The sequence below is a fragment of the Stegodyphus dumicola genome, chromosome 4 (assembly GCF_044657685.1).
Source record: "Stegodyphus dumicola isolate Sdum_Otavi_A_Nest chromosome 4, ASM4465768v1".
NCBI lineage: Eukaryota > Metazoa > Arthropoda > Arachnida > Araneae > Eresidae > Stegodyphus > Stegodyphus dumicola.
The window spans coordinates 127453450-127480353 of record NC_140771.1 but is presented as its reverse complement, the minus strand read 5'-3'; the positions used below and the strand labels follow the sequence as shown (position 1 = coordinate 127480353).

General features: G+C 32.3%; 1 protein-coding gene across 4 annotated transcripts in view; it reads left to right on the top strand.

Annotated features, from left to right (window-relative positions):
• Positions 1 to 26904, top strand: part of EndoA (SH3 domain containing GRB2 like, endophilin-A) — a 316532-nt gene that overhangs the window by 126962 nt on the left and 162666 nt on the right. Inside the window, exon 1 of one of the 4 annotated variants that reach the window (XM_085815419.1) lies at positions 4690 to 4713. The exons of 2 other annotated variants lie outside the window; for them this stretch is intronic. The gene's annotated coding sequence lies outside the window, so the exon portion shown is untranslated. Of the gene's footprint in view, positions 1 to 4689; positions 4714 to 8718; positions 9098 to 26904 lie in introns of those variants that run through there. One more of the 4 variants, XM_085815418.1, reaches the window with a different exon arrangement.

Sequence of the window (26904 nt, the reverse complement as noted above, 5' to 3'; positions counted from 1 at the left end):
ATTGCTTATACGATGTTTCGGTAGAGAACGTAATTTTTATTGCTGTTGCAGCCTTTAAAATTGCACGCAATTCATAAATGTTAATTTTCATCTCTGTATCTTTTCTTCAGAATTAGGCGGAACTTCGAATTCCTAACTTTGATACGTACAAGAGAGAAGGAGAAAATACATTATACGTAAATGTACTATGTAGTGTAATTTAATTACATTTCATGAAAATTGCATTATGAATAACGTTTGGTTTTAATTACCCCCCAATGTGGTGCCACTATCGTAGCTTACTTTACAACAATGTTTAACTACAGAATTTTTTTTAACTTGTCATACATTTTCTTAAAATGATACTTTGGTATCATTTGGTAGTAATTTGGGTACTTACGTAAAATCCCGTACAAGATACCACAAGAGACGGCGCCAATCGCACCAAACCAAAATAAAACCATTTACTAAATACAAAAAAAAAAAAAACGTTCTATTCTTATTTTTCTTTCAAATTTATTACATTATCATTTATTTATATTTTATTTTTCATTAAAAATTTCCATTATTTTCTATCAAGGAGATATACTGTAAAAGCAATTATTTTCGCAAGGTTTTAATTTGCGCGAGAAAATACTCGCGATACTTTTTTCGCTATTCAACAGCATGCACTTCTGTAGTAGGCTGGTCCCAAATTTTAATAATTTTTTCCTTTCGAAAATGCGTAATAAAGGGAAAAAAAGGAGTCATTACTCAAGAATAATAAGTAACACGTGTAATCAATGTTACACCAAACCCAGCGTGTTTGAAGAGATTTTTCCATTTTGGGCGAAAAATTGCGCAGTTTGCGTTTTTTATTTAATAGGCAAAAATGGTCGACAGGATTTTCCGTAAGTACCGTAATTTGCATGGGATTAAAATGACAAATGCAGCAATTACTATTAATGGGACCAAACTGGATTATTATTACTGTTATTAATCCTATTATCTGTGTTAATTTGCTTGAGATATTAAAATTTGACATGAGTATTTATATGTATTTTGTGTTAAGGTTTTAGTTTTCTACTATATAAGGTATTTCTCCTGCCTTCTTAGCATGCCTTCGTAGTGTAGTGGTCAGTATGCTCGACGCGTATACGAGATTTCCGTGGTTCGAGTCCCGGCGAGGGCATTGCTCATTTTTCACGTCTTCTACTTTCAAAATATCGTCTGTTTCTAGAACTATATTGTGAAAAAGAATGGTTATATGAATAGAGATTACTATGAGAGTTTTCATAGTAGCTTACTCCTTTGGAGGAACTGCGAAAATCTAAAAGCAATCTTAAAAAAAAAAATCATTCAGGATTCAGTCTTTAATAACCGCAGGTCACATATACCTATCTTCCGAAGTAAATTTATAAATTCAGCTACAAATTTATTAAATTTTTAATTAAATTTTAATATTCTATAGATATTTTTGGCTAGGCTTAGCGATAATAGAATGCTCCACCAACTGAGTACAAATGCTGATAGTCATATAACATGCGGTATAGCAACTCAGCTGGTGGTAAGTAAGTAAGTAATCGAGGTGACTTTGAAGTAAACGATATTTATTTTATTCATTTTATCTTTGTAATAAAACTCCGATATATCAGAATTCGTTCTCTATTTCTACGGGGGGGGTGGAATTCGATCATGCATATTAATTGCTTGCAACAAGTTGAGGAATCGGTTGGTTATTTGATTATGACGTTTCAAGAGTAATGTACCAATTTAGTTCGTGTTTATTTAACAATGAATAAGGTTATTAGAATTAACCCCATATGGGCTGGGTGATCGGGATCGAAAGTAAGCTATTTATTTTCACAGGTTTTATGAGCTCGAAATATAACACAGCCACACGAAATATTACAAAATTGTATTTTATTCAAGAAGAATTTAAACATTAAGAAAGTTTTGCATAATTCGCAACAAATAAAGTGTACTAATTAGAAAACTTGCATTAAATACTAAATGTCTGAAAACTGGATTACACAGATTAGGAAAAAATATCCTCATCGGAGTTATAATACGAGATGTATGATAAAAAGAATCACTCGAATTCCTTTCCTGATATCTTTCTCAGCTTACCCAGTGGTTACTAAGATTGCTAAAGGCTTATTTTCTATGCTGGATTCTATTTCCTACCTATTGTTTCGAGTGAGTGGAGGTTTATTTGTATGTTTTCATACGTAAATGAATTTATTTTATTTTTCTACACATAACATGAGTATAACCAAATTTTCCTTAAAACGTTCTCCACGAAATGATCCCTGTATAAGCAGACAGCTGTTTCTTGCTTTACTATAAACAAGAACCAAATAACTTAAGACTATTTCAAATCACTTCAAATAAATAAAATCGCGTAATTAAAGGAAAAATGTTAAATATTTCATTGCAAATAAAAATCCCAATGAAAATTTTCAGAATGTTTATTAAATAATTAACTTTATCTGAATTGTCCACGATTTTTCAATTTCATTTAAAAATTTCTTTAAAAAATAGAATTTTAGAATGTTTGATTATAAATTATAATAAATTTCTCATGCGTAAAATCAGCGGTTTTCGAAGTTTTTTTCAATAAGAGGTTAAAGATATCGAAGTTTAAATGCAAGACTAATCAGGAGAACTGCAATGCATTTTCAGCGCACCTATTATTTTCCGTTTTAAGAAAATTTAATTCTTTCCAATGGTTTCCTCTGATTAGATAATATTAAATTTTTAAACAAATCACTTTAATTTCAGATGTTTTGAAAAAAAATTTTCCTGTAATAAATGAATTTATTTTTCTTTCAACAATCATTCTAGTTCTAGATGTTTTGAAAGAAAGATTGATTTCTTGCAATGAATTTCTTATCTTCTTCTAGCACACTGCTGTTTTACTCAAAACGAGCATTTTATTGAAGTAATATTTTGAAAATTACCAATTTCACTCTAGTTGGAAGTTACTTAAATCTATTAAATCAGATAACCGTTTTAAGGAGGGGAAAAATATGTGTTTCTTCGAAAAATCACGGCCAAATGCACTTATCATTAAATTTGATCCTATTTCTTAGAATAGTCTATTAGATCAAAAAATTACCCACTTATCTGATTTTGTACTCTAAAAGTAAATCCATCAGAACGTAGTTCATTTTTTTCCGAATTGCAGTGGAAGGAATAAGGATTAAGGGGATTTGAGGATTTAATCATCTGACGCAACTCGCCGTCTTAAAAATAGCTGAGTTTAGAAAAATTAAAGGGCGCATACTGTAAAATATCAATGGAAGGATTTAAAAACTCACAGAATGAGGAATGACGTTTGTTAAATTGATGATAAAATGTCCTACAGAGTGGAATTACTTAAATTTTCAAAATATTATTATATTTTTGTTAAATAACAGTTCCCAATTAATATACATATTTAAAGTAAAAAAAATCTAGTTTTTAATGAATTGAGTATGTACAATCTGATTGACACAAGACGACATTACCTAAGGATCAACAACCTCTGCGCTGTTACACAGTCGACATTAAGCTGAATTTCAGTCCTTATATTTTTGAAGAAAAAGTACATTTCTAACACTTTATTGCAACAGCATAATCGAATTCATCGTTTATTCATTATATGTACTAGCTTTATTCATCTCCTTCCTTTCCTGCTACCTGCGAAGATACACCACATTCCCCCCCCCCGTTGGGGGACTATCCATTCCGAAATATTTGACTCCTGTTCTTCCAAACTGCTAAGCCAGTTAGTATTAAATGCAATTTTAAGAACTAATGCTGGCATACGATCTGCACTAATTATTAGCTTATGACTGACATGATAAAAAAGAAATTTTGATAGTGGTACACGGGAGCTCGAAACTGGTTTCGAACTTATGCCATTGTCGATCTTTTGTAGGCGCTCGAAAAAAAAAATAATTGTACAAAATTCTTTATCTCCTAATTATACACTATTGCTAATCAGAAGTTTTATCATATCAACTGTAAGCCTAATGGTAACAAAGCTTAGCATTGCTAATTTTAAGCCTTTATTATGCAGCGTTGTTAAGTATAAGCCACTGTTATGCCAGTGTTGATTATATGCTAGTTTCTATACTACCCCGTGTCGAGCCTGTGCAAGTGTTTATTCTACGTAATGTCGTTCAGTGGCTTTTAATGATGCCGATTCCACGCCGATGTCAACACAATGCAATTTGAATGTGACGATTTTGTGCAGGAGACAAAATATTTGTTGTTCTTCTTTCTTATTACTATCACTATCAAAATATCTTTTTTATCATGGCCTTTCTATGCTGGTAATTAGTGGCTGCTATTATGTGCCAGTATCAGTACTTAAAATGAACTTGATAAAGGAAGGGTTAGTCGCCAACAGGAGGGCAATTGCTATGTATCCTCGCAGCAAGTTAACCACTTGCGCTACGACTTAACTTCACGGTTGCGGTGCCGTGCGCTACAACATAACAAGCGGTAAAGTGTCTCATTTACGCCGCTCCGCGTCTGCGAGTGCAATCCAGAGCTGTAACTCGAGAAATAAACAATCTCGTTTTTAGGCGAAGTGTACACCCCGTTATTTTCATTTTTGCGATAATTGCCTATCGACGTGGTGTTCACGTCGCTCGCGGTTTGAAACAAAAGCATCTCGACGTGCGTGGCACGTCGTTTTAGCGCAAGTGGTTAATTGGTAAAAATGGAGCGCTGGGAGAGAAGGAGTCAACAAAGCCAGTAAAGGTTGTAGGATTCCACTTATTTTTACTAATAGTTATTTATTTTACTAATAGTTATGTTATTTTTACTAATAGTTATTTTATTTATTATATTACTTTCTTGAATTTTCTTCCCCCTGCGTTTGGTCGACAGGATGTAAGTTAGAGTGAATAAGAATATTTAAAATGTTAGAGCGAGATTTCGCTATTGTGAGATCACGTTTGTTAGTTTCTACCAGTTTTGAATCTTAATAGCGGCTGCGCATTCTTGCCATCAAGGCAGTATCCTGCCGGTGTAGGTTTTCTGAGTCAACCTGCTACTTTGAATTGTGTAGTCACGCACAACTCTTTACCTTTAAATTTAGCATTAAATATCTTTTAAGTTCTCACCGTAAGTGTTTTGTTTGTACGCTCGTAAGGCTGTGCCATCTATTAAACTGTTTGTGATCAATAAAAGGGTCTTTTACACGCTTTCCCTGGTTGCATTCATCTTCATGCCTGTGCGAAAATTGACAAGGTACAATGCTTAAGTAGGTCTAGTTACATTTTACGACAGCCAAGAAAACTAGATCCTACAAGTTAACAGAGTGATGATGAGTTAAACGTGGCTGGTCTAATAAGATGTTAACAAATATGTGGATTGAAATTAAACTTTGTTTAGATTACTTTCAATAATTTATGTAACTTTATACTTTTCAACGTGAATATCTACTTCATTCATATTTCGCTTATTTATTTAAATCACTTCTTTATTTAAATTGTCGAGTGAAAATCGATTTTCAAAGAGGGAACTGTATTGTTTGAATACGATATGTTGTAAAAGGAGTTTCTTTTAAGATGTGCTCCAATAAATAAATTTAGCGTAAAGGGAACATTGAGTCATTTTACAGTGAAAGTGGTGCACATAGTTTATTTTACAATATAATTTTTCAAATCGTATTATAGATGTAACATCGAAAAGTATAAGAATAGTTGTTTTTAATTTTCTTTAAATAAAAGCAGTTCTCCAGCATAAAAATTTAATGTTTCTTTCAACTGAAATTTTTCTACCCCCCCCCCCTTTTGCATCTTCGCCAGTGCCTCATAAAACGTTGAAACAATAAATTTTAATGTAAAATCCAAATCATTTGAAAATACAAACCTTCTACTTAGTGTGCTATTCTATATTCATATTTTTGCTGAACGGAAAAAGTTAGCACCATTTAATATTTCAGTTTCACGATGGCTGTAATAACAAGCAAAAATCGTTTACTGAAACTTATTTTTAAGTCTTGCAAAATCATTTCTCCAGCTAATATTTTTGAAAAAAAAATAATTCTGTAGCATGTTCGAAGTTGCGCCACGTACTTAGGCAGAAAACAATGATATTAAAATTATAGCACACTGAAGTCTTTAGCTCTGTTTATTATTCCATTCTCTGTTGCCACAGTGATAGTCAAAGACACTGCGATTTTTCTTTCGAGTCGGAGAATTTTCTTCTCAAACCAAAGATTTTTCATTTTAAGTAGTTGTAAAAATACGTGACTTCTTTGTGTGTTTCTTTGTTACTTTTGCTTCTATGCAAAATAATAATTTTATGCTTGTAATTCTTGTTCTAGGTATTGCGAATAACACTGCATATTTCTTCTTAAAGAAATGCTGATCCCAGAATTTTTGCAACCTCCTTTCATAAACAATAATTAAGAATTGGATGATTCAATTTAAAACAAAGTCCGAATTGGATGATTTAATTTAAATACAACTGATTCGTTCAAGTTACACATGGGGAAAACCGCGAAAATAAGGTTATAGCCGATTATTCACCAGGATTCAAATACGGATCGAAATAGCAGTATTCAGCTATTTTACCCATTTGGCCAGTAGTGGGTTAAGTATTTGGAACTAAAACTTGTATTTAGAAAAAGGAAAAAAAAAAAAAAAAAAAAAAAAAAAAACATAACTGAAGTCCAACCCTTTTTAACAATATCAGATGTTAATTTATTTTCAAAATAATGAATGTCAAATAATTATTTTTGAACCCTTTTATATATTTTCTTCATAATTATTCTAAAAAATGTGCACGCGTCTTTTTTATCATGATTTCATGTAAATGATTGCATAAATAAGTGAAATTGTTTGGTCATGTAACTAATCGCTGAAAATTCATTTAAATGAACATTGTACAAGTAAATTGTACTTGTAAATAGCTGCTGTTTAATGCGTGACATAGGAGCTTTGCACTCCTGACCTTATAGAGGTCCAAACTCATTACCTCTGAGATAAGAAAAATTAATTTCGATACGCAGCTCATTTCCGCCCACCGACTTCCGTGCCGGTTCCATGTTATTTTCTCAGACTGCTAAAATGTTTCCTTAAATAGTGCTCGTAATGTTTGCATATCGTGCGAAATAGCATTTTGGATGCTTGCCCTACTCATGGGAAATGTCAAGTTAATCGCTTATCCAAGTGTTAATATCAGCTTGGATTTGGTAAAAATTTACATGTTCTTGAACCATATTGCAAGTTATCGTAATAGTTAACAATTAATTTTCAGTTAAGTTTTTGTATTACTTTTTCAGATCTACTTCTGAATGGAATTAATTCGCTGTAATAGCTAGTATTTGTTTATATAATAGCTCGTATTTATTTATATACAGCCAAACAGGGGCAATGAAAGTACAGGAGAACCATGGATATAAGCTATGACTATGCTGCAGTTACGTCAAATGTGGATGCCGAATAACTGGTTGTCTTTTCTTTACAAAACAAATACATATTTGTATCAGTACAACCAGCAGAATTTTATTAATCACCTCAAATAAAATCACTTCGAGATGCTTATTGTACACCGCTCGCGAATTTGGGGGTATTGATAAAGTAAAAAACTGTTAATTTTTGAAGAAAATATTTGTTTCTAGCTCTTATGCAAACGATTCAATGAAATAATGTCTTCATTTTGGATAATTAAATTTTATTAAATGATCTTAGCAAAGTTAATGACTAAATAGTAATAAACACATTTGATAAACTCTTATTCCTTATTTTTTTAAATAACACATATAATTTGTATAAATCAAATTGCAGTATTGTAATTAATAAAAGATCTCTCAAATGCCTTATATTTCATAAATGACACAGAATTGCTTGTATTTTCCTTTTTACATTCGAAATAGAATAGAAAATATTGAAATTCCTATGTGCTATAGAAGAAAATATGTGACTAAATATTTTAAAGCAACAGATTGGTAGAAATGTATATGTTATTTTTTCTATACATAGCAATTCCGTCGCTAGAATTGGATAAATCAAGATTTACACGTCAGTGAATGACATCTACCCCGACTGTCACCTCCAGGACTGGTATTTCAGACGGTTAAATATCGATAACAGCCTCATGCAAAATGCATGATAAAAACGAAATCTGAAGACCTGTTCACAACAGGCATAAAAACAATAATTCTTTAGTTGGTTATTCGACGCTTTTAGACATAAAGTGAGTCAATCCTTTTCAGAAGGCTCGAAATATTTTTCCAAAATAGTGTGCTAAACTTTAATATTTCCTGAAACTAATATTTTTCTGGAAGTGTTAAGTGATTCGGTAAAGAAAATGTGTGTAATTTGTTTTATTCTTTATTTCTTTTGACTTGGTTAAGAGCTATTCGAAAAGGTGAATAAATATTTTCTCAGATACTGTAGAAGCATATCTTTAATATTATATCATATTTCTAGTTCATTCGGTTTGTAAACATAGTTTGCTGTATGAGAAATCAAACATTGCTTTTAGTGGTATAATGTTGATTCTGTTGTACTTGTTTAACTGTAGCCAAATATGTTGTTACTAGAATGCAATTGAGAGAATTTTGTTTTTCAAATAGAGCTATCTGGGTTTTGACCAGCAAACGTTTAATGTCTTTTATAAATTTGGCTGATCTTTAGAATATGGTAACTGGTAGTTTGGCGACATTTTGGAGGCGATAAAGGTACTACCTGGGACGTTGGTAATAATGTGAGCAGTACTCAGTCAGTTCCGATTACGCATTATTTTGTGTGAGGGAAATGAGAGATCATGGGATATGTCATGTGATATTAATGGACGAATTACGGTTCTTTAATCGGAAAAGGGGAGAAATCGGGAAAAAATCTGGAAATTTTGTATTTGGCTTTATTCTGTGTTGTGTGAAACAGTGTTCGTTAATTTTTGGATCCCATGGCCCTAACTAAAGTGAATTCGAAATGGGTATTTAGTGGGATTGAAAGGGGTAGTAATAAGTGTTTCTTTAAGGTTGTGCGAGATAGAAGTAAAGATGTTTTATTAAGTTATTTATTTTACCTGGTACCTTGCTGTGAACTATAAGTATGATTTTAAAGATCCTGAAACAGAAATAAGAAAAGTTTATCGGACACGTAATCAAGATTCTGAAGAAGAATAGGTAAGTTAGTATTTTTAATTATTTGAGGATATTATTTTTATGCATTGTTCTAAATGTAAGGTGGAAATAAAGTAATTTGCGTAAAGCATGGAAATAATTTAAATATTTGACACTAAGTATTTGTAACCATTTGTAATGTTTGCGGTATGAATTAGTTAGTGACCTTTGTAATATAATAGATAATGTAGAGGTAAAAGTTTTTGGATATTTTATGTATTTTATACGGGGAAATGTTCATATTTGGAAAGGGTATATACTTTTTCGCGATCAGGTAATTTCATATATGTTCTTTTTACCGGGTTTAAAGATTCAGAAAATTGTTATGCATTTTCGTGAAATTTTCCTAATTTATGAGAAAAAAGCAGTGTACATGGATATAGTGAACAGTGTGCGCAATGCCATTTTTGTGCAATTCTGGGATGTTTTTTTAAGTAAAAATAAGTCGACGTGTACATGGTTTATGTGTATGTGTTATTTTGAAAAATGCGTAAGAGTATTGTATTGTGCACTTTTTCCCAATTTTGCAGTGAATATTTGTCATGATTAAGCAGTTTTGTTAGATAAAATTTCTAGCATAAGTGTAATTCGGCTAGTAGATTGTTGGAAGAAGTGTTTAGTAGATAAAAAGAAAAGAAACATGTCTTTACTTCGTGAAGACAATTGGCGGCAAAACTTTTTAAGTTTAATAGTACTGCATGCACAAAATCTTTGATCAAAGTCCTGTAACAGGAGTAGAAGCCCAACAATGAAGTCAACATCTTTGCTATATTAGGAGTGGATAGTTTTTCCCCCATAGGGAACGGGGTTACGCTTGATTTAGCAATGTTGTTTTAGACCTATAGCCCTAATAGATGAGAAGCGAGTTATCGCTATGTCTGATATAAGCATCAAAATCTTAATAATGTTATAATAACGTTTTTATTTAAACAGACCTTAGAATATAAGGACACACTCTTGTGCTACAGTAACTGCAACTCGTTGTGATGCAAATAAATAGAAGAGCCAAATTTAAATTAAACGTTGAATAGTAGTCAAAGACTACACAATAAATACTAAACTTGAAGCTGGCTCAATAGCTTTAAAAGAGCGTCAGACTAAAAGTATCATCAATGAGAGACCGCAAAACCGTATAATTATAACTACTAAAACTCGCAGAAACTAACCACATAGCGCGCAAAAGCTAGAAATCCTTTCTCTGTCAAATTCAAAAACTTCAGCTTAAATACTTACAACTAATTTGCATTCTGGTGAGGAACACTGGAAGGAAACGTTATAGTAAAGACTGAAATCATAATAACTGATTAACTAACATAACAAACCCTACACTATTTATCGTTATTAAGTCTTCTGCAGCTTCTTTTGCAAAGAGATCTTTCTTCCGTTCACACTCATAGGCTGTATGAAGCACAATAAAAAATCTAATTGGTGCAATTGCTTTACGTAAGTCTGCCGAACGTAAAAAATCCCTAAATATTGGTGGTTTGATCCGGGTTCAAATGTCGGCGGACGCGTTGGCTGCATGAGAGGTTTCGTGGTTTTCCATGCGTTAATACAAGCCAGACCTCCATAGCCTTAAAAAAAGCTTTAAAAAATGCTTCCAGAAAAGATTCGTATTCCCTTTAGTGGCAGCGCTTCTCTTAGGCATAGAACCCTCGTATGCTTTGCCGTAATCTAAATAATAGAATCTAATCTATTTTAATAAGCCTCTTCTACAATTCACAGTGGCGGTACTAACTACGAAACATAGGAGCAATGAGACTTGTGATGACAGTAAAAATTGTGTTACGTTTTAGCAAAAGATTTGGGGAACTTTTATTTAGACAGAAACAAAAACTATCTAGTTAGATACCAACTTGTTAATTATCTGGCTTCGTTAGAGTTTTCTGTACTCCCCCTCCTCCAATCTGAACCTTAAGTAACCCTAGTAATGTTAGTAATCTTAAGATATTACTTCAAGAAATGCCATTTTCAGCGGCCATTGCGGAACAGGATGAAATCAATTCAACACTCAAAGAGTAATTATACTGCAGAACAGCGAAGACTAATTTATTGAAGCATAGTTTTAAACAATTTTTCTCTGTAATATTGAATATGGGAAGATAAATCATAAAAGCTTCCAATTTATTAAAGTTTAATCAATAACCTACTATTATAGCATTCTAGTCTCTGAAGATTATTTGACAAAATGGGAAACCTTTTAATTACGTACGATTTAAGTACGCTCGTATTTTGCTACTAGACAATACCGAATAGAAATTTCTGAAAAGGAAATTCATATTTTCAGTTCAGTTATTAGATTGAATGAACTCATAAAACTGGCTTTCCGATTCAACCAAAACTAACTCTCCCAGTTTGGCAGTACATGTGACCTTGCACTTGATCCCCATCAATGGTTCCGTTTACGGCCGACAGGAAGCTATGCTGAGATGAACGACCGGCTTACTGTGTATTATTCACGGTTAGTTTTTTGCGGTGTTTCCTTCCGTTTGCAAAATTTATCCATTCTAGCAAACTGATACAACAGCATAATCTGATGCGTATGATGCTCCTTAATACACATTTCATAAAAGTGAATGCGAGTTTTGAGGCAAGAATGTAAGCAAGTATTCCTTCAATGTACTGAAGCAGTCAGATTAATTGTTTGTATTTAATTTATCCTCGGAAAGTAGATCCAGATACTAAATTACTAAAACAAATTTAATTTTCATAGGATTATTAATTGAGATTTCATTATTAATAGTTTATTAAGCAAAGTATTAATTAGTAATAATGCAATATTAATTTATATAATAACAACCTACTGATATTGGATTATTAATTAGATTATAAATTACTAATGATTCAATATATATATATATATATATATATATATAGTAACAGATAATGGACCGCAGCTTCTTCCCTCACGATTAAAAACCAGTCTAAGACCTTTCTTCTATTTTCTTCCGCTTTATTAAATTTACTCTTCGAATAATACAATGTAATGTAAACTAAACAAAAATTTGGTTTATCCCTCAATTTCGAAATTTTAAAGTCCCAATTATTTATACTATTATCAAAATGTGTATACAACATAAAAAGAAATGCGCAATTGTTAAAACTGATGGAATTCTTTTGGGACTCCATCCATATTAGGTTTTCGAATTTTTCAAGATTTAAAGATTTGAAATACAAAATTATGGACGAAAATCAAAATTTACCGTATTTACCCGCATGTTTTCCCTATTTTTAATTATTTTATTGTACTAAAATTGGGGGGAGGGGTAGAATTATGCGAATAATTTAATTTCCTAACACGGTCATACGAAGGACACGGTTACAATAAAAACATAACAAGTGAAAAATACTCATGGATGAATTACTAATAATTCTAACAGTATTATATTAAAAAAAAACCTGCATTTTAAGAATACACATACATATACATACATAGTAATATTAATATAAGAATACGTAGCAATATTATCAGATATCTTTAATTCTGTTGCTTTTGTCTTGAATTTTCGCCCGTTGTTGCTGTTGTCCACTGCTATTCCCAAGTGAACACTTGAAATTTTTTCCGAGCCTTACGCTAAAAATCCGAGGGTGAAATACGTGAGTAAATACGATAGAAAAGGAGAACGTTATACTAATACTTAGAACAAGAATAATTAAAACTGCATTTTCCATAAATTTTCATATTCTTTATTTTATCGTACTCCTCTTCCAGATGCTCATTTCCCTTTAACCTTGTAGCGTATGATTTAGGAACTTTTGATTTATTTTGAGTTCAAAGCTACTAAATGAAAAACTTCCAAATGGTAGCATTTTTTTTACATCGGGCACTAATAGTGGTCATTTTATTGCCAAGGACCTAATAGAAGCCACTATTACCTCCTATGAAGGGACATATAGTTTACATCCATGTCTTCTCCGGGATTCAAACCCCGGACCTTCGGTACGGCAGTCACAGTCACTAACCACTTTCCCGTTTGGCCGGCCTGAATGGGAGCACAGACAGATATAATCTTAAAGAAGGAAAATATGGGCAGAAACGAAACTTTACGAAATAAAATTAATTCTTAATTATACAGGGAGGTTCTGTGGATGGTTAAATAACAGAACAAGGTCTTGTTGAAAATATTTCTGATGTTCAGGTTATTCTAAATAATTGCAGAAAATATGAAAAAAATGGCTGCTGAAGGAAAAACGATGAGGGTTACAGAGTTACGTCAGACTTTGATTCTGTGGACCCAATGCATAACTGGAAAATAACCAGCAGAAGATTGGGAATTAAAAGGCGAAGGTCAAAAAGCAAGCATAATAATTAAAACTGCATTTTCCATAACACGCATAATACATGTGAGGTACTGAAATATGTAGATAAATGCTTGATTATATAAGGTTTTCTCCCTCCTTCTTGGCATGCCTTGTGGTGTGTGTGCACGCTCAGCGCATAATTGAGAGGCCCGTGGTTCGATTCCCGGCGAAGGCGTTGCATATTTTTCATCTTGCCTGCTTACAAAAAATACCTAATGTTTTTACAATTATATACGTCATTCAACTGAATTTATGAACTGATTGCATAGCGTCAGGCAGTATTTTATCTAACTTTTATTTTTCATTTATAATGATATTTAGTTTTACTAACCAGTTATTTTATGTTAATTATCCATACTGTCTTTCTCACATTAAGTTTTCATGCCAGAATGCTAATTTCTAGTTCGCGCGTATTTAAATGAGGTAGAAAGCGATAGTATTTTAAAGGAAGGTTTTTAAACTAGAATCATAGCTTGTTCCGCCTACTGAAGGCCACGTTACTATTTGAATCTCTTGATAGCAGTTTATCTACGGCATTGCGTTATTCTCGCCGTTTTTTGTCACGTCGATATTAAGTTTGAGCCAACTTGCGCGCATTCTGTCTGTTGTAATTTCCAAGACAGCGATAATTCGCTTACGTCTTCCAGAGTTTTTATCTAGTTTGTGTTAACAAAGAGGATGAGACTATAAACATTTAATTAAATTCTTATCTTAAAAAGTATACTGTATTTTGATATGGTCTATGAATAATTTTAGCGAACGTTTTTAGCTTATTCGTTTTTCCAAGTTATTTAAGCATACTCATGAAAATGAGTATGAATCATCAGACATTCAGTACATATTTATTCATATGTACCTTTTATAGCCTTTCTGTTCAACTCCTCTCAGGAATAGTGTATACAATAATTTCCTCTCACAATTTTCAATCTTTAAAATTAATACAAAAATAATATAGGAAAAAATATGCATGCAGATGCGCTATTCCTCCTGTAATTCTTAGATAGGGTCTTCCGATGAGGTAATTAAAAGGTTTCCTTTCGGAGACAGCGGAACTCGACAGAATTTTCCATTATGAAATAAAACTGCCGTCGGCGTTAACCCGCGGGAAAGAGCGTGGGGTGTATTATACCCCAACCCTACGTAAAAGTGGAATATTCCTAACATGTGAAACTGAAATTCTGTGCTGCTTTCAGTAGCTGAGTTTCCAGTTGTAGTTGACTTTCAGAACCACTTTTTCTTTGCCTGTGTGTTTCAGAAAAAGATTTATCGGCATTTTGTTGGAACTGGGGTATGACACACCCCACGCGCCTCTCCGTGTAAGTGTTTTTCTGACTGAATATTTAGTTCAGAAATTTATTTCTAGTGTAACAGTAAATATTTCTACTCACAAGTGATTTTAAAGTACTTGACATTAAATTCTTAAAATTTCTAACTGCATTATGGTAAAAAGAATGAGTCCCTATGAACTGGAGATGCAACGCATGTGAGATTTATTAGAAATATTTGAAAGCGGTGAAGATCGCATTTCGGAAACTGAAGATGAAACTAAGAATATTTTCTACAATGTTTTGTTTTCGAAAAAGATAAAACATTAATTCCTGATGTTCCTAAAAAAGGAAAAACTGTTCTTATTCTTTCAGCATTATATAACGATCATACTATAGATGATACTATTGGAGAAAATAAGACCTCAGGAATTATATGTTTTAATAATATGACTAAAGGAGCAGTGGATATGGGGGATGAAATGTCAGCCAATTATTCAATTGCCAGAATAAACAATGAGGTGGCCAATGGTAATTTTCTTTCCTGCACTGAACGTTGCTGTAATAAATGCTTGAATTATATTACATTCAACTGCTAATCCACCAACCAGAAACAGAAGTCTGTTTTTGAAGGACTTAGCATTACAATTAATGAAAAAAATTTTGAACAAAGAATCAGAGATTAATACTTTTCCAAGAAATTGACGTACTGCATGCAAAACAAAAGCAGAAGTTTCGACGAAGAATTAAAACGAATACATGAAATTCGAAACAACTAAGTATGAAAGATTTGACAAATTTTTTGCCCTCACGCCAAGGACAGAAGAACGTGAATGCAATGTTTAAAGTGTTAAAACATTCTGTGCTAAGAACACATGAATGTATTTCGTTCAAAGTGTGAAGAAATAAAATAAGCATGGTGTATTAGAGATGCAATGAAACTTAGAGGCATGATGTTTATTTTTTTATCATTTTCATTTATCTTAATTTTAACTCTAAGGTTATTTCGTAAATTAATTTTTTGCTTGGTGCGACTTCTGCCGGGTTAAGAAAGTTTTCCATTAATTAATCTGGTTAGAGATGTCGTAGATGTAAAATAAACTCTTAAAACCATCAATCAATGTTTCTAAGAGTTTTGGTCTTTAATATAGGGGCTGCTTTAAGTATATGGTAATCAATGATGTTTCAGAAATATTGGTCATTTTCAAAGGTAGATCTGCGATATTTATTTGCCATAAGATATTGTACTGTATTTATTTATCTGGAAAAAAAGGTTCAACACGGCACTCTTTACATTACCGTTCGACTGACATCGTTGCTCTTTCAAGTATATTTTTTAGTTCACTAAAGATGGCAAAATAACAAACGAGATAATGTATATATTGGGCCGGTGTTTCAGAGTTTTCGTCACGTTGCTAAGGTAGTAAAATATAGAAAGAGAACTCAATTCTATATTTTACTACCATAGCGACGTGACGAAGCGCACGTTTCTGCAGTATATCAAAGTATCATCTTGCAGCACAAAAGTGCGTTTTTTGGAGGTTATCAAGACATTTCCACCTTAACTGCATGTTGCAGTCATTCATGTGTGACACAAAACAGATTTATGCCTTTGAATGTTTCAGTTGTAGTTAACGATTCCAGTTCCAATCCTTTATCATCAGCTTTTAAAAGAATTGTTTCATTATTATTATTATTTTTTTTTTTCATTTTTCATCAATAAATAGTGCCTGTAACTTGACCTCCATCCTCTCATTCTTATCACTTGAGCACTGGCTTCTCTTTCATCATTTGCACTTCTGTAGCTGAAGAACAAGGTTCTATGTATTTTTACCTTCGAAACTACAACTACTAATTTATGAATTTTGCGCTGGTTTTTGTTGCTTTAACTCTTCCATTAAAGATTGTTTATAAAATTCGCTGTTTAGCGAATAAAAGGGTAGCGAATAAAAAAAGGCTGTTTATAAAATTCGAGTGAAACAAATACCTTAATATTTGCTGAATACCTTGATATGTAAAAAACGATTACCTAGCAAAGATTTTCTATTTCTTTATATTTTCCGTTGTATGTGTTGCTAAAGAAAAACAGTAAAACAATAAAAAAAAGACGGAGCAGCAAAATCTTTGTTAGAATAAAGAAGTCAAATTTGGAAAAACCAAGAAAAAGAAAAAAAGAAAGCCAAGGTTCTTTGTGGTGTTCAAATGGGATCTTGGAAAGTAAAGTATAACATCTGTAACAGCAGAAGAAATATTTAGGACAATAATTTTTATACATGCATCTTGAATCAATAAATTGCTAACTTAATTTTGTTCGAGTTTTTCAATTAATTTCACTAATTAAATCCATTTTTTAACTTTTTCAGTGGGACTTTAAGTTTAATGTAGAATTCAGTCGCTTTCACAAGATCTTGCATAAATTCTCTCAGAGTGGAAATATTCGAATATGAAAAGAGCTTATTTACTGAAGTAGAATTTTGCTGAGTTTACCTTTAACCTAACGTTCTTTTAGTGTAACTTCTATCGACTTCTTGCAAGTATTGATATTCATTAGTAACTTTGACCTCGATTAAATTATTGTATCGGCTGACTCAAAACGTAATACGGACAACAGAAAGACACAATGCACGTAATACAAACTTTTTTATTCCTTATATTAATCAATATAATGTACCATATTACTTTAAACTTCGTTAGCTCAGAACTAAAATAAATCTAAGCAATTAAAAATATTTAATATTGTACAAACAACATCTGCATTGAAATAGAAAAGATTATTAATACAGGAATAATTTTCCAAAAAATAAATGAATTGGATACACTCTCTAAATCTATTGTTTTTATAATATTTATGGCCTTCCGAAACTCTTCGCAGATGAATGCAACGCATGTGAGAATGTGAGAAGGTTGTTTAAGACTTGTTATTAATACATTATGAATATGAGGAGTAGGTAGAAGTAACGTGTTAGATAAATCATTTTGAGATTGTAGAGTTAAGCCATTTGTCTTTTTTTTTTTTTTTTTTTTTGTAATTGTATCTGGAACATACAAAATATTAAAAAAAATCCTCCGATTAAAAGCAAAAATAATAATTCCTTCCTGCTTCATTTCCTATTGGTATGTTATTTAGAAATATATTGGCATTTTTTAAGTTTAAATACTACTACTAACTAAAACTTGTAAATACAGACATTTAAATAAAGTATTTAAAAAATATAATGAGCATTCATGTATTTATCGTATTACTGAAGCGTATTTCTTCTACTCGCCTCGATTCTCTCCCCCTTAACTGGTATGATGAAATATTTGCAGGTAACTGATAGGATCAGGTCTTAAGAAACTACAAATAGAATTCAAATTTATTTACAAATATTTTTCAAATTTATAGTCATGTAGTCAATAAAATTATTAATAAATTCGCTATAAGATAAACTACACCCACCAGCGGTTGAGCGGTAAAGACGCTGAACACTGTTAGTTTGGTCCGAGGTTCGAATCCCACGAACGGACTGGCTGCATGGGCGTTTTTGTGGTTTTTCCCACGTGTAACGTGTATACGAGCCAGTTTTCCTTAGGAAGTCCTCCACAAAGGCATCTCTCCCTTTAGGCAGATAGCCCTCGTGTGCTTTGCCATAATTGAATAATCCAATCCAATCCATAAGATAAACTACACTCAGGGTTTCCGCTGACGCATTCATTATATTTCTCAAATAATTGAAAAATCGTTAAATAAGGCGTGAAGAGTCATTTGGACATGTACTATAGCAGATATAAATCAAAATAATTTTTTTGTGTGTGCAAAGAATAAAGTATAATTCATTTGATTTCATTATTTTAACGGGCTTTCTAACAGAGGGCACTACAGTTAAGTTATTCATACACATTTCTAGATACTTCGAAATCATGTCGTCTCATTCTACAAAAATGAAAGTTTCATTAAAAGGAAATTTAGCATGAAAATATTCTAAACTGTTCTGCATATAAGCTCACAATAATTGCCACTAAAAACATATCTTTTAGTTTCAATAATGCTGTAAATTTTTTTAAAAAAGATAATTTAAGAAGTCATATATTTAACGCACATTAAATTATATCAGGTTGATGCAACATTAAAACTAATATAAAGATTAAATTATTAAATGCAAGTTTTGCTTTTAAATCACTCAGTTTGTTAACTAAGTTTATAGATAGATTAAATCTGAAATATATTAAAGGTCTTTTGCTTTTGAGCTATTTAGAGAAGGCATGAGAGTAAATAAAGAACTTACAATTTCGACGAGGTGACTATATTCAGCCAAATAACATGGATGTTAAATGCATGATAGCCTACTGTAACGTAACAAACTTAACGGTCTTAGATAGTTAGAATGACTCTTCCAAAAAATGTTCTATTCTTAAAAATTGTATTTCGGAATTTTTAAAGAGGAAAATATTTTAAATCAAGTAGTATTTAAATAAATGAACTACCAAGTTTGCACGAATCATTATCTGAAATAATATATTCAGTTGACTCGTTTCTTGAATTCCCAAAGCATTAATTAATTCCCAAAGCATTCATTTGGCTTTGAATACCATTTTTTTTTTAAGGAAAGACCTGTTAAAAGACACTTTTTTTTAAAGAAAAGCCTATTAAAGGAAATTGATTGAGTTATAAATGTCATCTTTTATTTCAAGATGTAAAACTGTATTCTTTCCGTGCATTTACGAAACTAGGGAGAATATTTCTAACAAAATGCTTTTTCAGATTTTTATGAAGAACGTTTGCATTGATTTATTCATTTAACAAGATTTTCTGAAAAAAAAAATGGCTTAAAATACATATCCGATTCATTTTATTCCGCTTCAATAGTAACATAAACAGTTGTTTTGGATACTTATACTCTGCTAATGAATTAATCTAGCACTATTCATTTAACGTTTTAACTTTCAAACACATGAGTCTTATAATGTCTAATCTATATAATGCAATCCAAGCGTGTTTTTGAATTGTATCAAATGGAATTCCAATGCTCAGTGCACACTAAAAGTCGCAATATTCAAGTAACAGATTGAAAGTTCAGAGATTTCCTGGGATTTGCCTTTAAAACTTAAGTGCAAAAATCTTTTATGCTTCATATTCTGTGGGAAAAAGTCGTGCTGTTATATACACACATATACTTACATGGTTCAATTAAATTTGGTTTCTGTCTTCTTTTCTTTTTCTTTATTTCTTTTTTCGTGTATGTTGTTGTTGTTGGTGGTGATTCGTTGGCTGGTTTAGGTCAAATCTTGAATTTTAATTTTGACACACCTTTTACTGACCCCATTTCCTTGAAATTTGTGACACACTCGTGTTTACAATGATAAAACAATATTCTAAAGGAATTTTTCAAAATCTGATATAAATTAATTTTATTTATAATGATTAATGTTATTATCACAGTATTTTAATCTTTATTTCATCTATTAGAACAAAAATGGAATTTTTTCGAAATTTATAAAATAATTTACCAATGTTTGACAGTTTTTTAACACACAGCCGTGCTTTTCTTTCTCTCTTATTTTTTGCCATTCGAATTAGAAAGCATAAAATAAATATATAAAATATATTTAAACAAGTATTTAAGTTACACTTTTTTACGTGCACTAAAATATAATTTTTTAACTGTCTTAGCATTTTATTTGAGTACTGTTTTGTACTTATTATTGCATTTAGATAAAATTATATAATTAAAAAAATGCCGTATATTTTTCAGTTTTATTTATGACTATAGATTGTCAAGAAAAATTATCTGTCTGTTGATTTTTGTTGGAAATTCGGTTTAAAACTTTATATTAACAATTAAATTATATTAGTTCAGTTTAAGACTTTATATTAACAATTAAATTATATTAGTTCAGTTTAAAACTTTATATTAACACGAAAAACCAGAGAAGACGATAAGACAAATCATAATTATTGCGGCAAGACAAATCATAATTTATGTAACATGCTAAGTGTTACGCTCACGGTCCACTGTTTAAAATTGCTGTTGTTAATGTATATAACCTTGTTTTCCTCAAACGAAAATTCACATTTTCATGTAAATAACCTCAGAAACTTATGTTTTGCACAAAATGGTAGCAGTCTGTTGTGTCTCGAATTAAGATATTTTTAAGGTCGCTCTTTTTACTACCTTGTACGAAGTAAAAAGGAAGTATTGTAATCGCATAAAGTTTCAGGCAGCATATTTCAACGAAAATATCCAATTTGACCGCTATCGAATGCAATTTAACGATGTCTTTGCGTGATATCTGTACGTAAGGAGAGAATAAAATACTCTTTTCCTTCAAAAAAATTATAAAACTGCTTTAAAATTAATTCTGAAGAGAATTTTTCGTGGCGTCTGTACGAACGTATGTACGTACGTGCGTACGTACGTATCTCGCATAACGAGAAAACGTTGAAATTTTGTATATAGGACTGCTATAACATGTAGATGTGCACCTCGTATTTTGGTTGCAATCGGCCGCATCAAACGTATATAAATATATTTATATATATATCCACTCTGTTACCCGGCTCAGTGATCTCAGTATCTTTACTCTTATATGTTGGTAAATTGTACATTTTTTGCTTTAAAAATGATTGAATTATGTTGTTTTTATCTTCCGGTTAAGGATTTTATGCGTTTAGTAAATCTGCGTGCAATATTTTTAGAATTATCACTAATTTTAAAGTTGTTTAATTGCCGCTAAGCCTTTTTTAATGGCGGCCATTGATGTTTACATTTGAAACAGGAGACTAGTGGATTTGTTGCCAATCTAGAGAAACTTAGCTTCGCAACAACAAAGATAACGCTTTCATTTATTATTTAAATCATGCTTAATCCGTTCTGGAATTTTTCCGAGGAAATAAGCGTTTAAGATTTACTTCGTAATTTTAATATAGATATTTTGAGTTCTTATATATTTTTGCCTTCTCGCGAAGTGAGAACTGAATTAATTAAATGAGAAATACTCAATCGTCTGTGAAAAACTGTTTCTTTTTTGTTTTGTTTGCTTAATTTCTTTTATACATCATTCTAGCTTTATTATAGTATTTGAATAGAACATGTGGCAACGATTAGATAATTCTATTCTTTAAATGATATAAATTTTGTGCATTCTGAGTTATAATATGAACGAAATATATAAGTTAACTGTTATATGATTATTGGATTATATAACAGTTAACTTAGTTTCCGTTATAAAATTATTATATAAGTTAACTGTTATATAATTATTAATACTGTTAAGTGAATCTAGCGCCAGAGTGTCGCTATCGTAAACAAGTACTAGAGTGAATTTTAAAGAATGCATTTATTCTATTGTATTGTGGTGTATGCGCTGTCGGCGAAGTAGATTTAATTCAATCCAATAAGTTTAAATGAAATGCAAGAAAAAATGTGTATAATTTAATATTCCAATACAAGGAAGTCATGTGGTGTACACATCAGATTTTTTAGTTTTGGAGTAATAAGTTGGTGTAAAGAAACTATAATATGCGCTAAGAAATGAGATATATGCCACATATTATTTTTAAAATTTATCGTGCCTTAAGTAAGTAGGTCATTTTTTGCTATATTTTCCTAAAATTGAACTTCCTAAAATTTTCCTGAAATTGAAAATTATTCGAGAACTGGATTTTTATTAATTAATTGTTTCAGCCTTTAGATTACTTTTACTAGGCCTATTCCTGGCAGGTATGCAGCGAATGTCCCAGAAGTAGGCGGCAAAATCTAGAGGAGCTAAATTTGATCAGTATGTAAAATAAAAATTACCTCTGCAAGCACAAATACATATCCAATGATTTTTTTTTTTTTTTTTTTTGTCAAAAAGGAGGTAAAAATGCTTTTTTTCATAAAAAAGCCAAAATAAATTATTAAATTATATTTTAAAATTGAATTGGAGGTACACACACACACACACACACACACACACAAAAAAAAAAAAAAAAAAAAAAAAAAAAAAAAAAAAAAACCTGCATGCACCCTTCAGAACTGGGTCTGCTTTTTTCTGCCAGTATTGTAACCAAGAAATTCGTCTATAGTTTTTAAAACTGTGTTTTCTCTTTTCGTAGAATTTAAACGTTAATTAAATTTTTATCTTTATTTTCATTCCTCGGCAGATCATATCCTACTTTTGATAAAAAATAGTGTTTTATAAAAGAGAATGTGTGATCATTTTATTGATAATATTTCCACTGAAGTTTCAATTAAAAATAAAGCCTATTGTATTAAAAGCAAAGGGTTCTCTAACTGTTGGTAATTTATATTGGTGACCTTTTTTAATTTCAGTAGCCGCTAAATTGCAAAATATGAACGCTGATTTCTGCTACTTTAAACAATCGACATCATTATACTCCTATCATCATGACTAGAAAAATAGATGAGCTACTTTAATGGTAACTGACAATTAGCATAAGATCGCTTTCACAATTCAAACCTGAAAAGCGGTTAAAAGCATTTTACTTTCCGAATAGCAATACCGTATTTATTCACATATTTCCTCCTCTTTAGCAAGTTTCTCTTTATAGTTTTTCAGCACAAGTTCCTGAAAATGTAAATTTCCCTTTCCTCAATTCGTTCATAAAGTGAACATTCCAAAATTTTAAAATACTTTCGTCACGTAGTGATCGTTCTCATTTTACTAATTGATTTGCTCTTGGATTTTGGATGCCTCGTGATGGCTCTGAAGATCATTGCCTCGAGAAGATTGCGCTGCGGGTAGACAAACTGAAGGATGACGAAGACGATGACAGCAGTGATGCGGCTACATCTTAGCTGTAGTATAAGCAGCAATAAATGGTTTGAAGCTTAGGAAGTAACAGTGACAATAAGAAAGAAAGGACAATAAGAAAGAAAAAACAATAAGAAAGAACAACAAAAAAAGGGGGCCAGAAATACGCGATAAATAGGGTAGTGTTCTTGTAAAGAAAATAATTAAAATAAAATAATCTTGTTAAATAGGGTCGTGTTCTTGTAAATAAATTAAATTTGCCTTCCATTAGCAGCCGTCTGAAACTTAAGCGAATCAAAGGATTTATTATTTATATCGTTATCGTTACTTCTAACTAATTAATCAAGGTAAAACAAAACTGCTTACCTTGTTCCAATGGGTTCTGCCAGGCCCATTTGATTGTAACTGTTTTCTTCTGTGCATCTCTATCTGCAAAATCTTGAAGGCAATAATCCATAAATGATAAATACTTTCTTTACACAAACATATTTAATGAAGACGCAAACGGGTTACAGAATATTTACATAATGAAAAAGGTTTTAATTTTCGCACGACGCAGCGTACGACTTCTCAGTTCCGGGTTCTCGTGATCTCTAAGCGAGAGTTCAGAGTTCGAGATGACGTCACTCAGCCATCGGATCTCAGCAAGAGTTGAGTTGCAACATCCTCCCGCCCGGAAGGACAATTGCTGTAATTGTCCTTATTACATTCCAGCTCCACCGGATATTGTAGTTGCACTGGTCTTTTAATCGTATGTCCATTGGGAAAGCGGACAGCACAGGCTCTCACCTTGCCATCTCTTACAGGAAAGACTTCCATTACGATCCCCATCTTCCACATCAGCCGTGGAATTTTATCTTCATGCACTAATCCAATGGTTCCTTTCTTCAAACAGGTTCCTGTTTTCGCCAGTTTAGAATGAGGAGCAGATTTTAAATTCATCAAATAATCCTGTCTCCATTTTCGCCAGATTCTTTCTACCAGTATCTGTTGATGTCTAAATCGACGTGTAAGACTCTCCTTTGTTGAATTTAATTTAGAGCTTCCTTGTGGCAATGATAGTAATCGTCTTCCTATTAAGAAGTGACCAGGAGTCAGATTCTGGCTCTCCTAGATCCGAGTATGTAAATGTTAAAGGTCTGGAGTTCAATATAGCTTCCACTTCTGTTGTGACTGTCTCTAATTTCCTGAATGTCAAGGATGATTTGCCTAGGATTCTCTTCAGAACAGTTTTCAGAGACTGAACCATACGCTCCCAAAAGCCTCCCCACCATGCCGCTCTCTCAACTATAAATTTCCATTTGATTCCTTGCTTAGAGAACTCGTCTGGAACTTTATTGCTTTTCATCACCTCGTTCAGTAGCTCTAATTCTTTTTTCGCTCTTTTAAAGGTTTTGGCGTTATCGGTATACACTATTCGGCCATACGCTCCCAAAAGCCCATACGCTCCCAAAAGCCATACGCTCCCAAAAGCCTCCCCACCATGCCGCTCTCTCAACTATAAATTTCCATTTGATTCCTTGCTTAGAGAACTCGTCTTGAACTTTATTGCTTTTCATCACCTCGTTCAGTAGCTCTAATTCTTTTTTCGCTCTTTTAAAGGTTTTGGCGTTATCGGTATACACTATTCGGCACAAACCTTTTCTCGCTATGAACCGTCTAAATGCAAGCAAAAATTTTTCTGTGGAAAGATCAGCCGTAAGTTCTAAATGCACGGCTATAGTTACAGCACAGGTAAACAGTAAAACGTATGTCTTAGATAATTCTCTTCCACTTTTCACGTACAGTAGACCCGCGTAATCTATCCCGGAGTTTTCAAACGGAAAGGCTTCTCGGCATCTGTCTGGTGGGAGAGGTGCCATATCTTGCATGACAGGTTTAGTTCGAAATATTTTGCAGACATTGCAATTGTACAGAACACTTTTAATTTTTCGACGAGCCTTCAGCAACCAAAATTTATCTCTTATCTGATTTAAAGGATCTGCTATTACTCCGTGCCCTACCACCTGATGACTGTGAAGAATAATTAGATCAGTCAAATGATCTTTGTCAGGCAACACGATTGGATGTGCTTGTTTGTATTACAAATTTGAATTTTCTAATCGTCCACCAACACGAATGACACCACTTTTGTCTACAAATGGACTGATCGACTTCAGGTTTGATTTTGAACCTAATTCCTCGTTGTTCTTCAACGCCCGTATTTCACTTATGAAATTTCGCTCCTGAACACGTTTGATCCAATAAGTTTCTGCCATTTCCAATTCGGTAACCTGCAAACATCCTGATAATTTCGAGGTATTTTTAACACTGTTGATGAACCTTAAGCACCACGCAGTAATTCGGTAAATTCGGTGTAACTTGCTGTAATTTTGGGTTTTGAATAAATCTTCGGAAGGTTCGGTAACACACCAATTTACGAAAACTTCCTTTGATGTTTTTCTTAGTTCCTTGTTGGAATCTTCAATGTTCTTTGTGGAACATAAATTCGGTTTGGGCCAGTGTTCCATTTCTTCTTTTAACCACGTGAGCCCTTCCCACCATACGCTATTCTGCTTCAGATGTTTGACATTTTCACATCTAGTTAGCAAATCAGCTGGATTGTGTTCACCAGGCGTATATCTCCAGTTCAAGCCATCTGAATTCTTCTGTATTTCCTTCACTCTTTCTGAACGAATGGCTTCCACCTTTTCACATCACTTCGAATCCAGTGTAACGTTATACTACAACCAGTCCACATATATGCAATTAAATCAATGTCCCGAAGTTTCCTTAGGATATATTTTGACAAGCGGGAGCCTATCAAAGCACCCATCAATTCCAATCTAGGAAGTGATAATTTTTTCAAAGGTGCTACTCGTGATTTTGATGTAATGAAACTTGTATGAATGACTCCATTTTTCTAATACCGAAAATACAGAACAGCCCCATAGGCCTTCTGACTCGCATCTGTGAAACAGTGTAACTGTAAACCATCCTTTATATCCCTTTTCCCAGCACCTGCAAACTGATGTCTTGGTATTTTCAAACTAGAAATATGAGCTAATTCATCACACCAGCTTTGCCAATTCTTTCTGAGATTTTCTGGTATTTCAGCGTCCCATGCTATCTTTTGTTCCCATAAATCTTGTAATAAAATCCTAGCTCGAATGGTGTATGGATTTAAAAACCCCAGTGGATGAAAGTGTAATAATAAATGGGTGTGCCAACCGTGATACCGCAATAACCCAAAACGTGGATACGTACAGGATGAAATGTGTGATCTGGAAAAAAAAAAAAAGTAATAAAATTAAAGTAACTTACCCCCCAAAAAATGACACTTCCATTAATGTGAATTATGAGAAATTTATTATATCTTGACATCGTAAAATTTTATATCAATACTAATATAAATTAAGAAAACTTAGCCAGACAAAAGACAATATACGACGTACTACTGCAGCAGTAAGAATCAGTCCTACTCTTTCGAGTCCTAATCTTTCGTGCACAAAATGCGTAAAGTTCCAA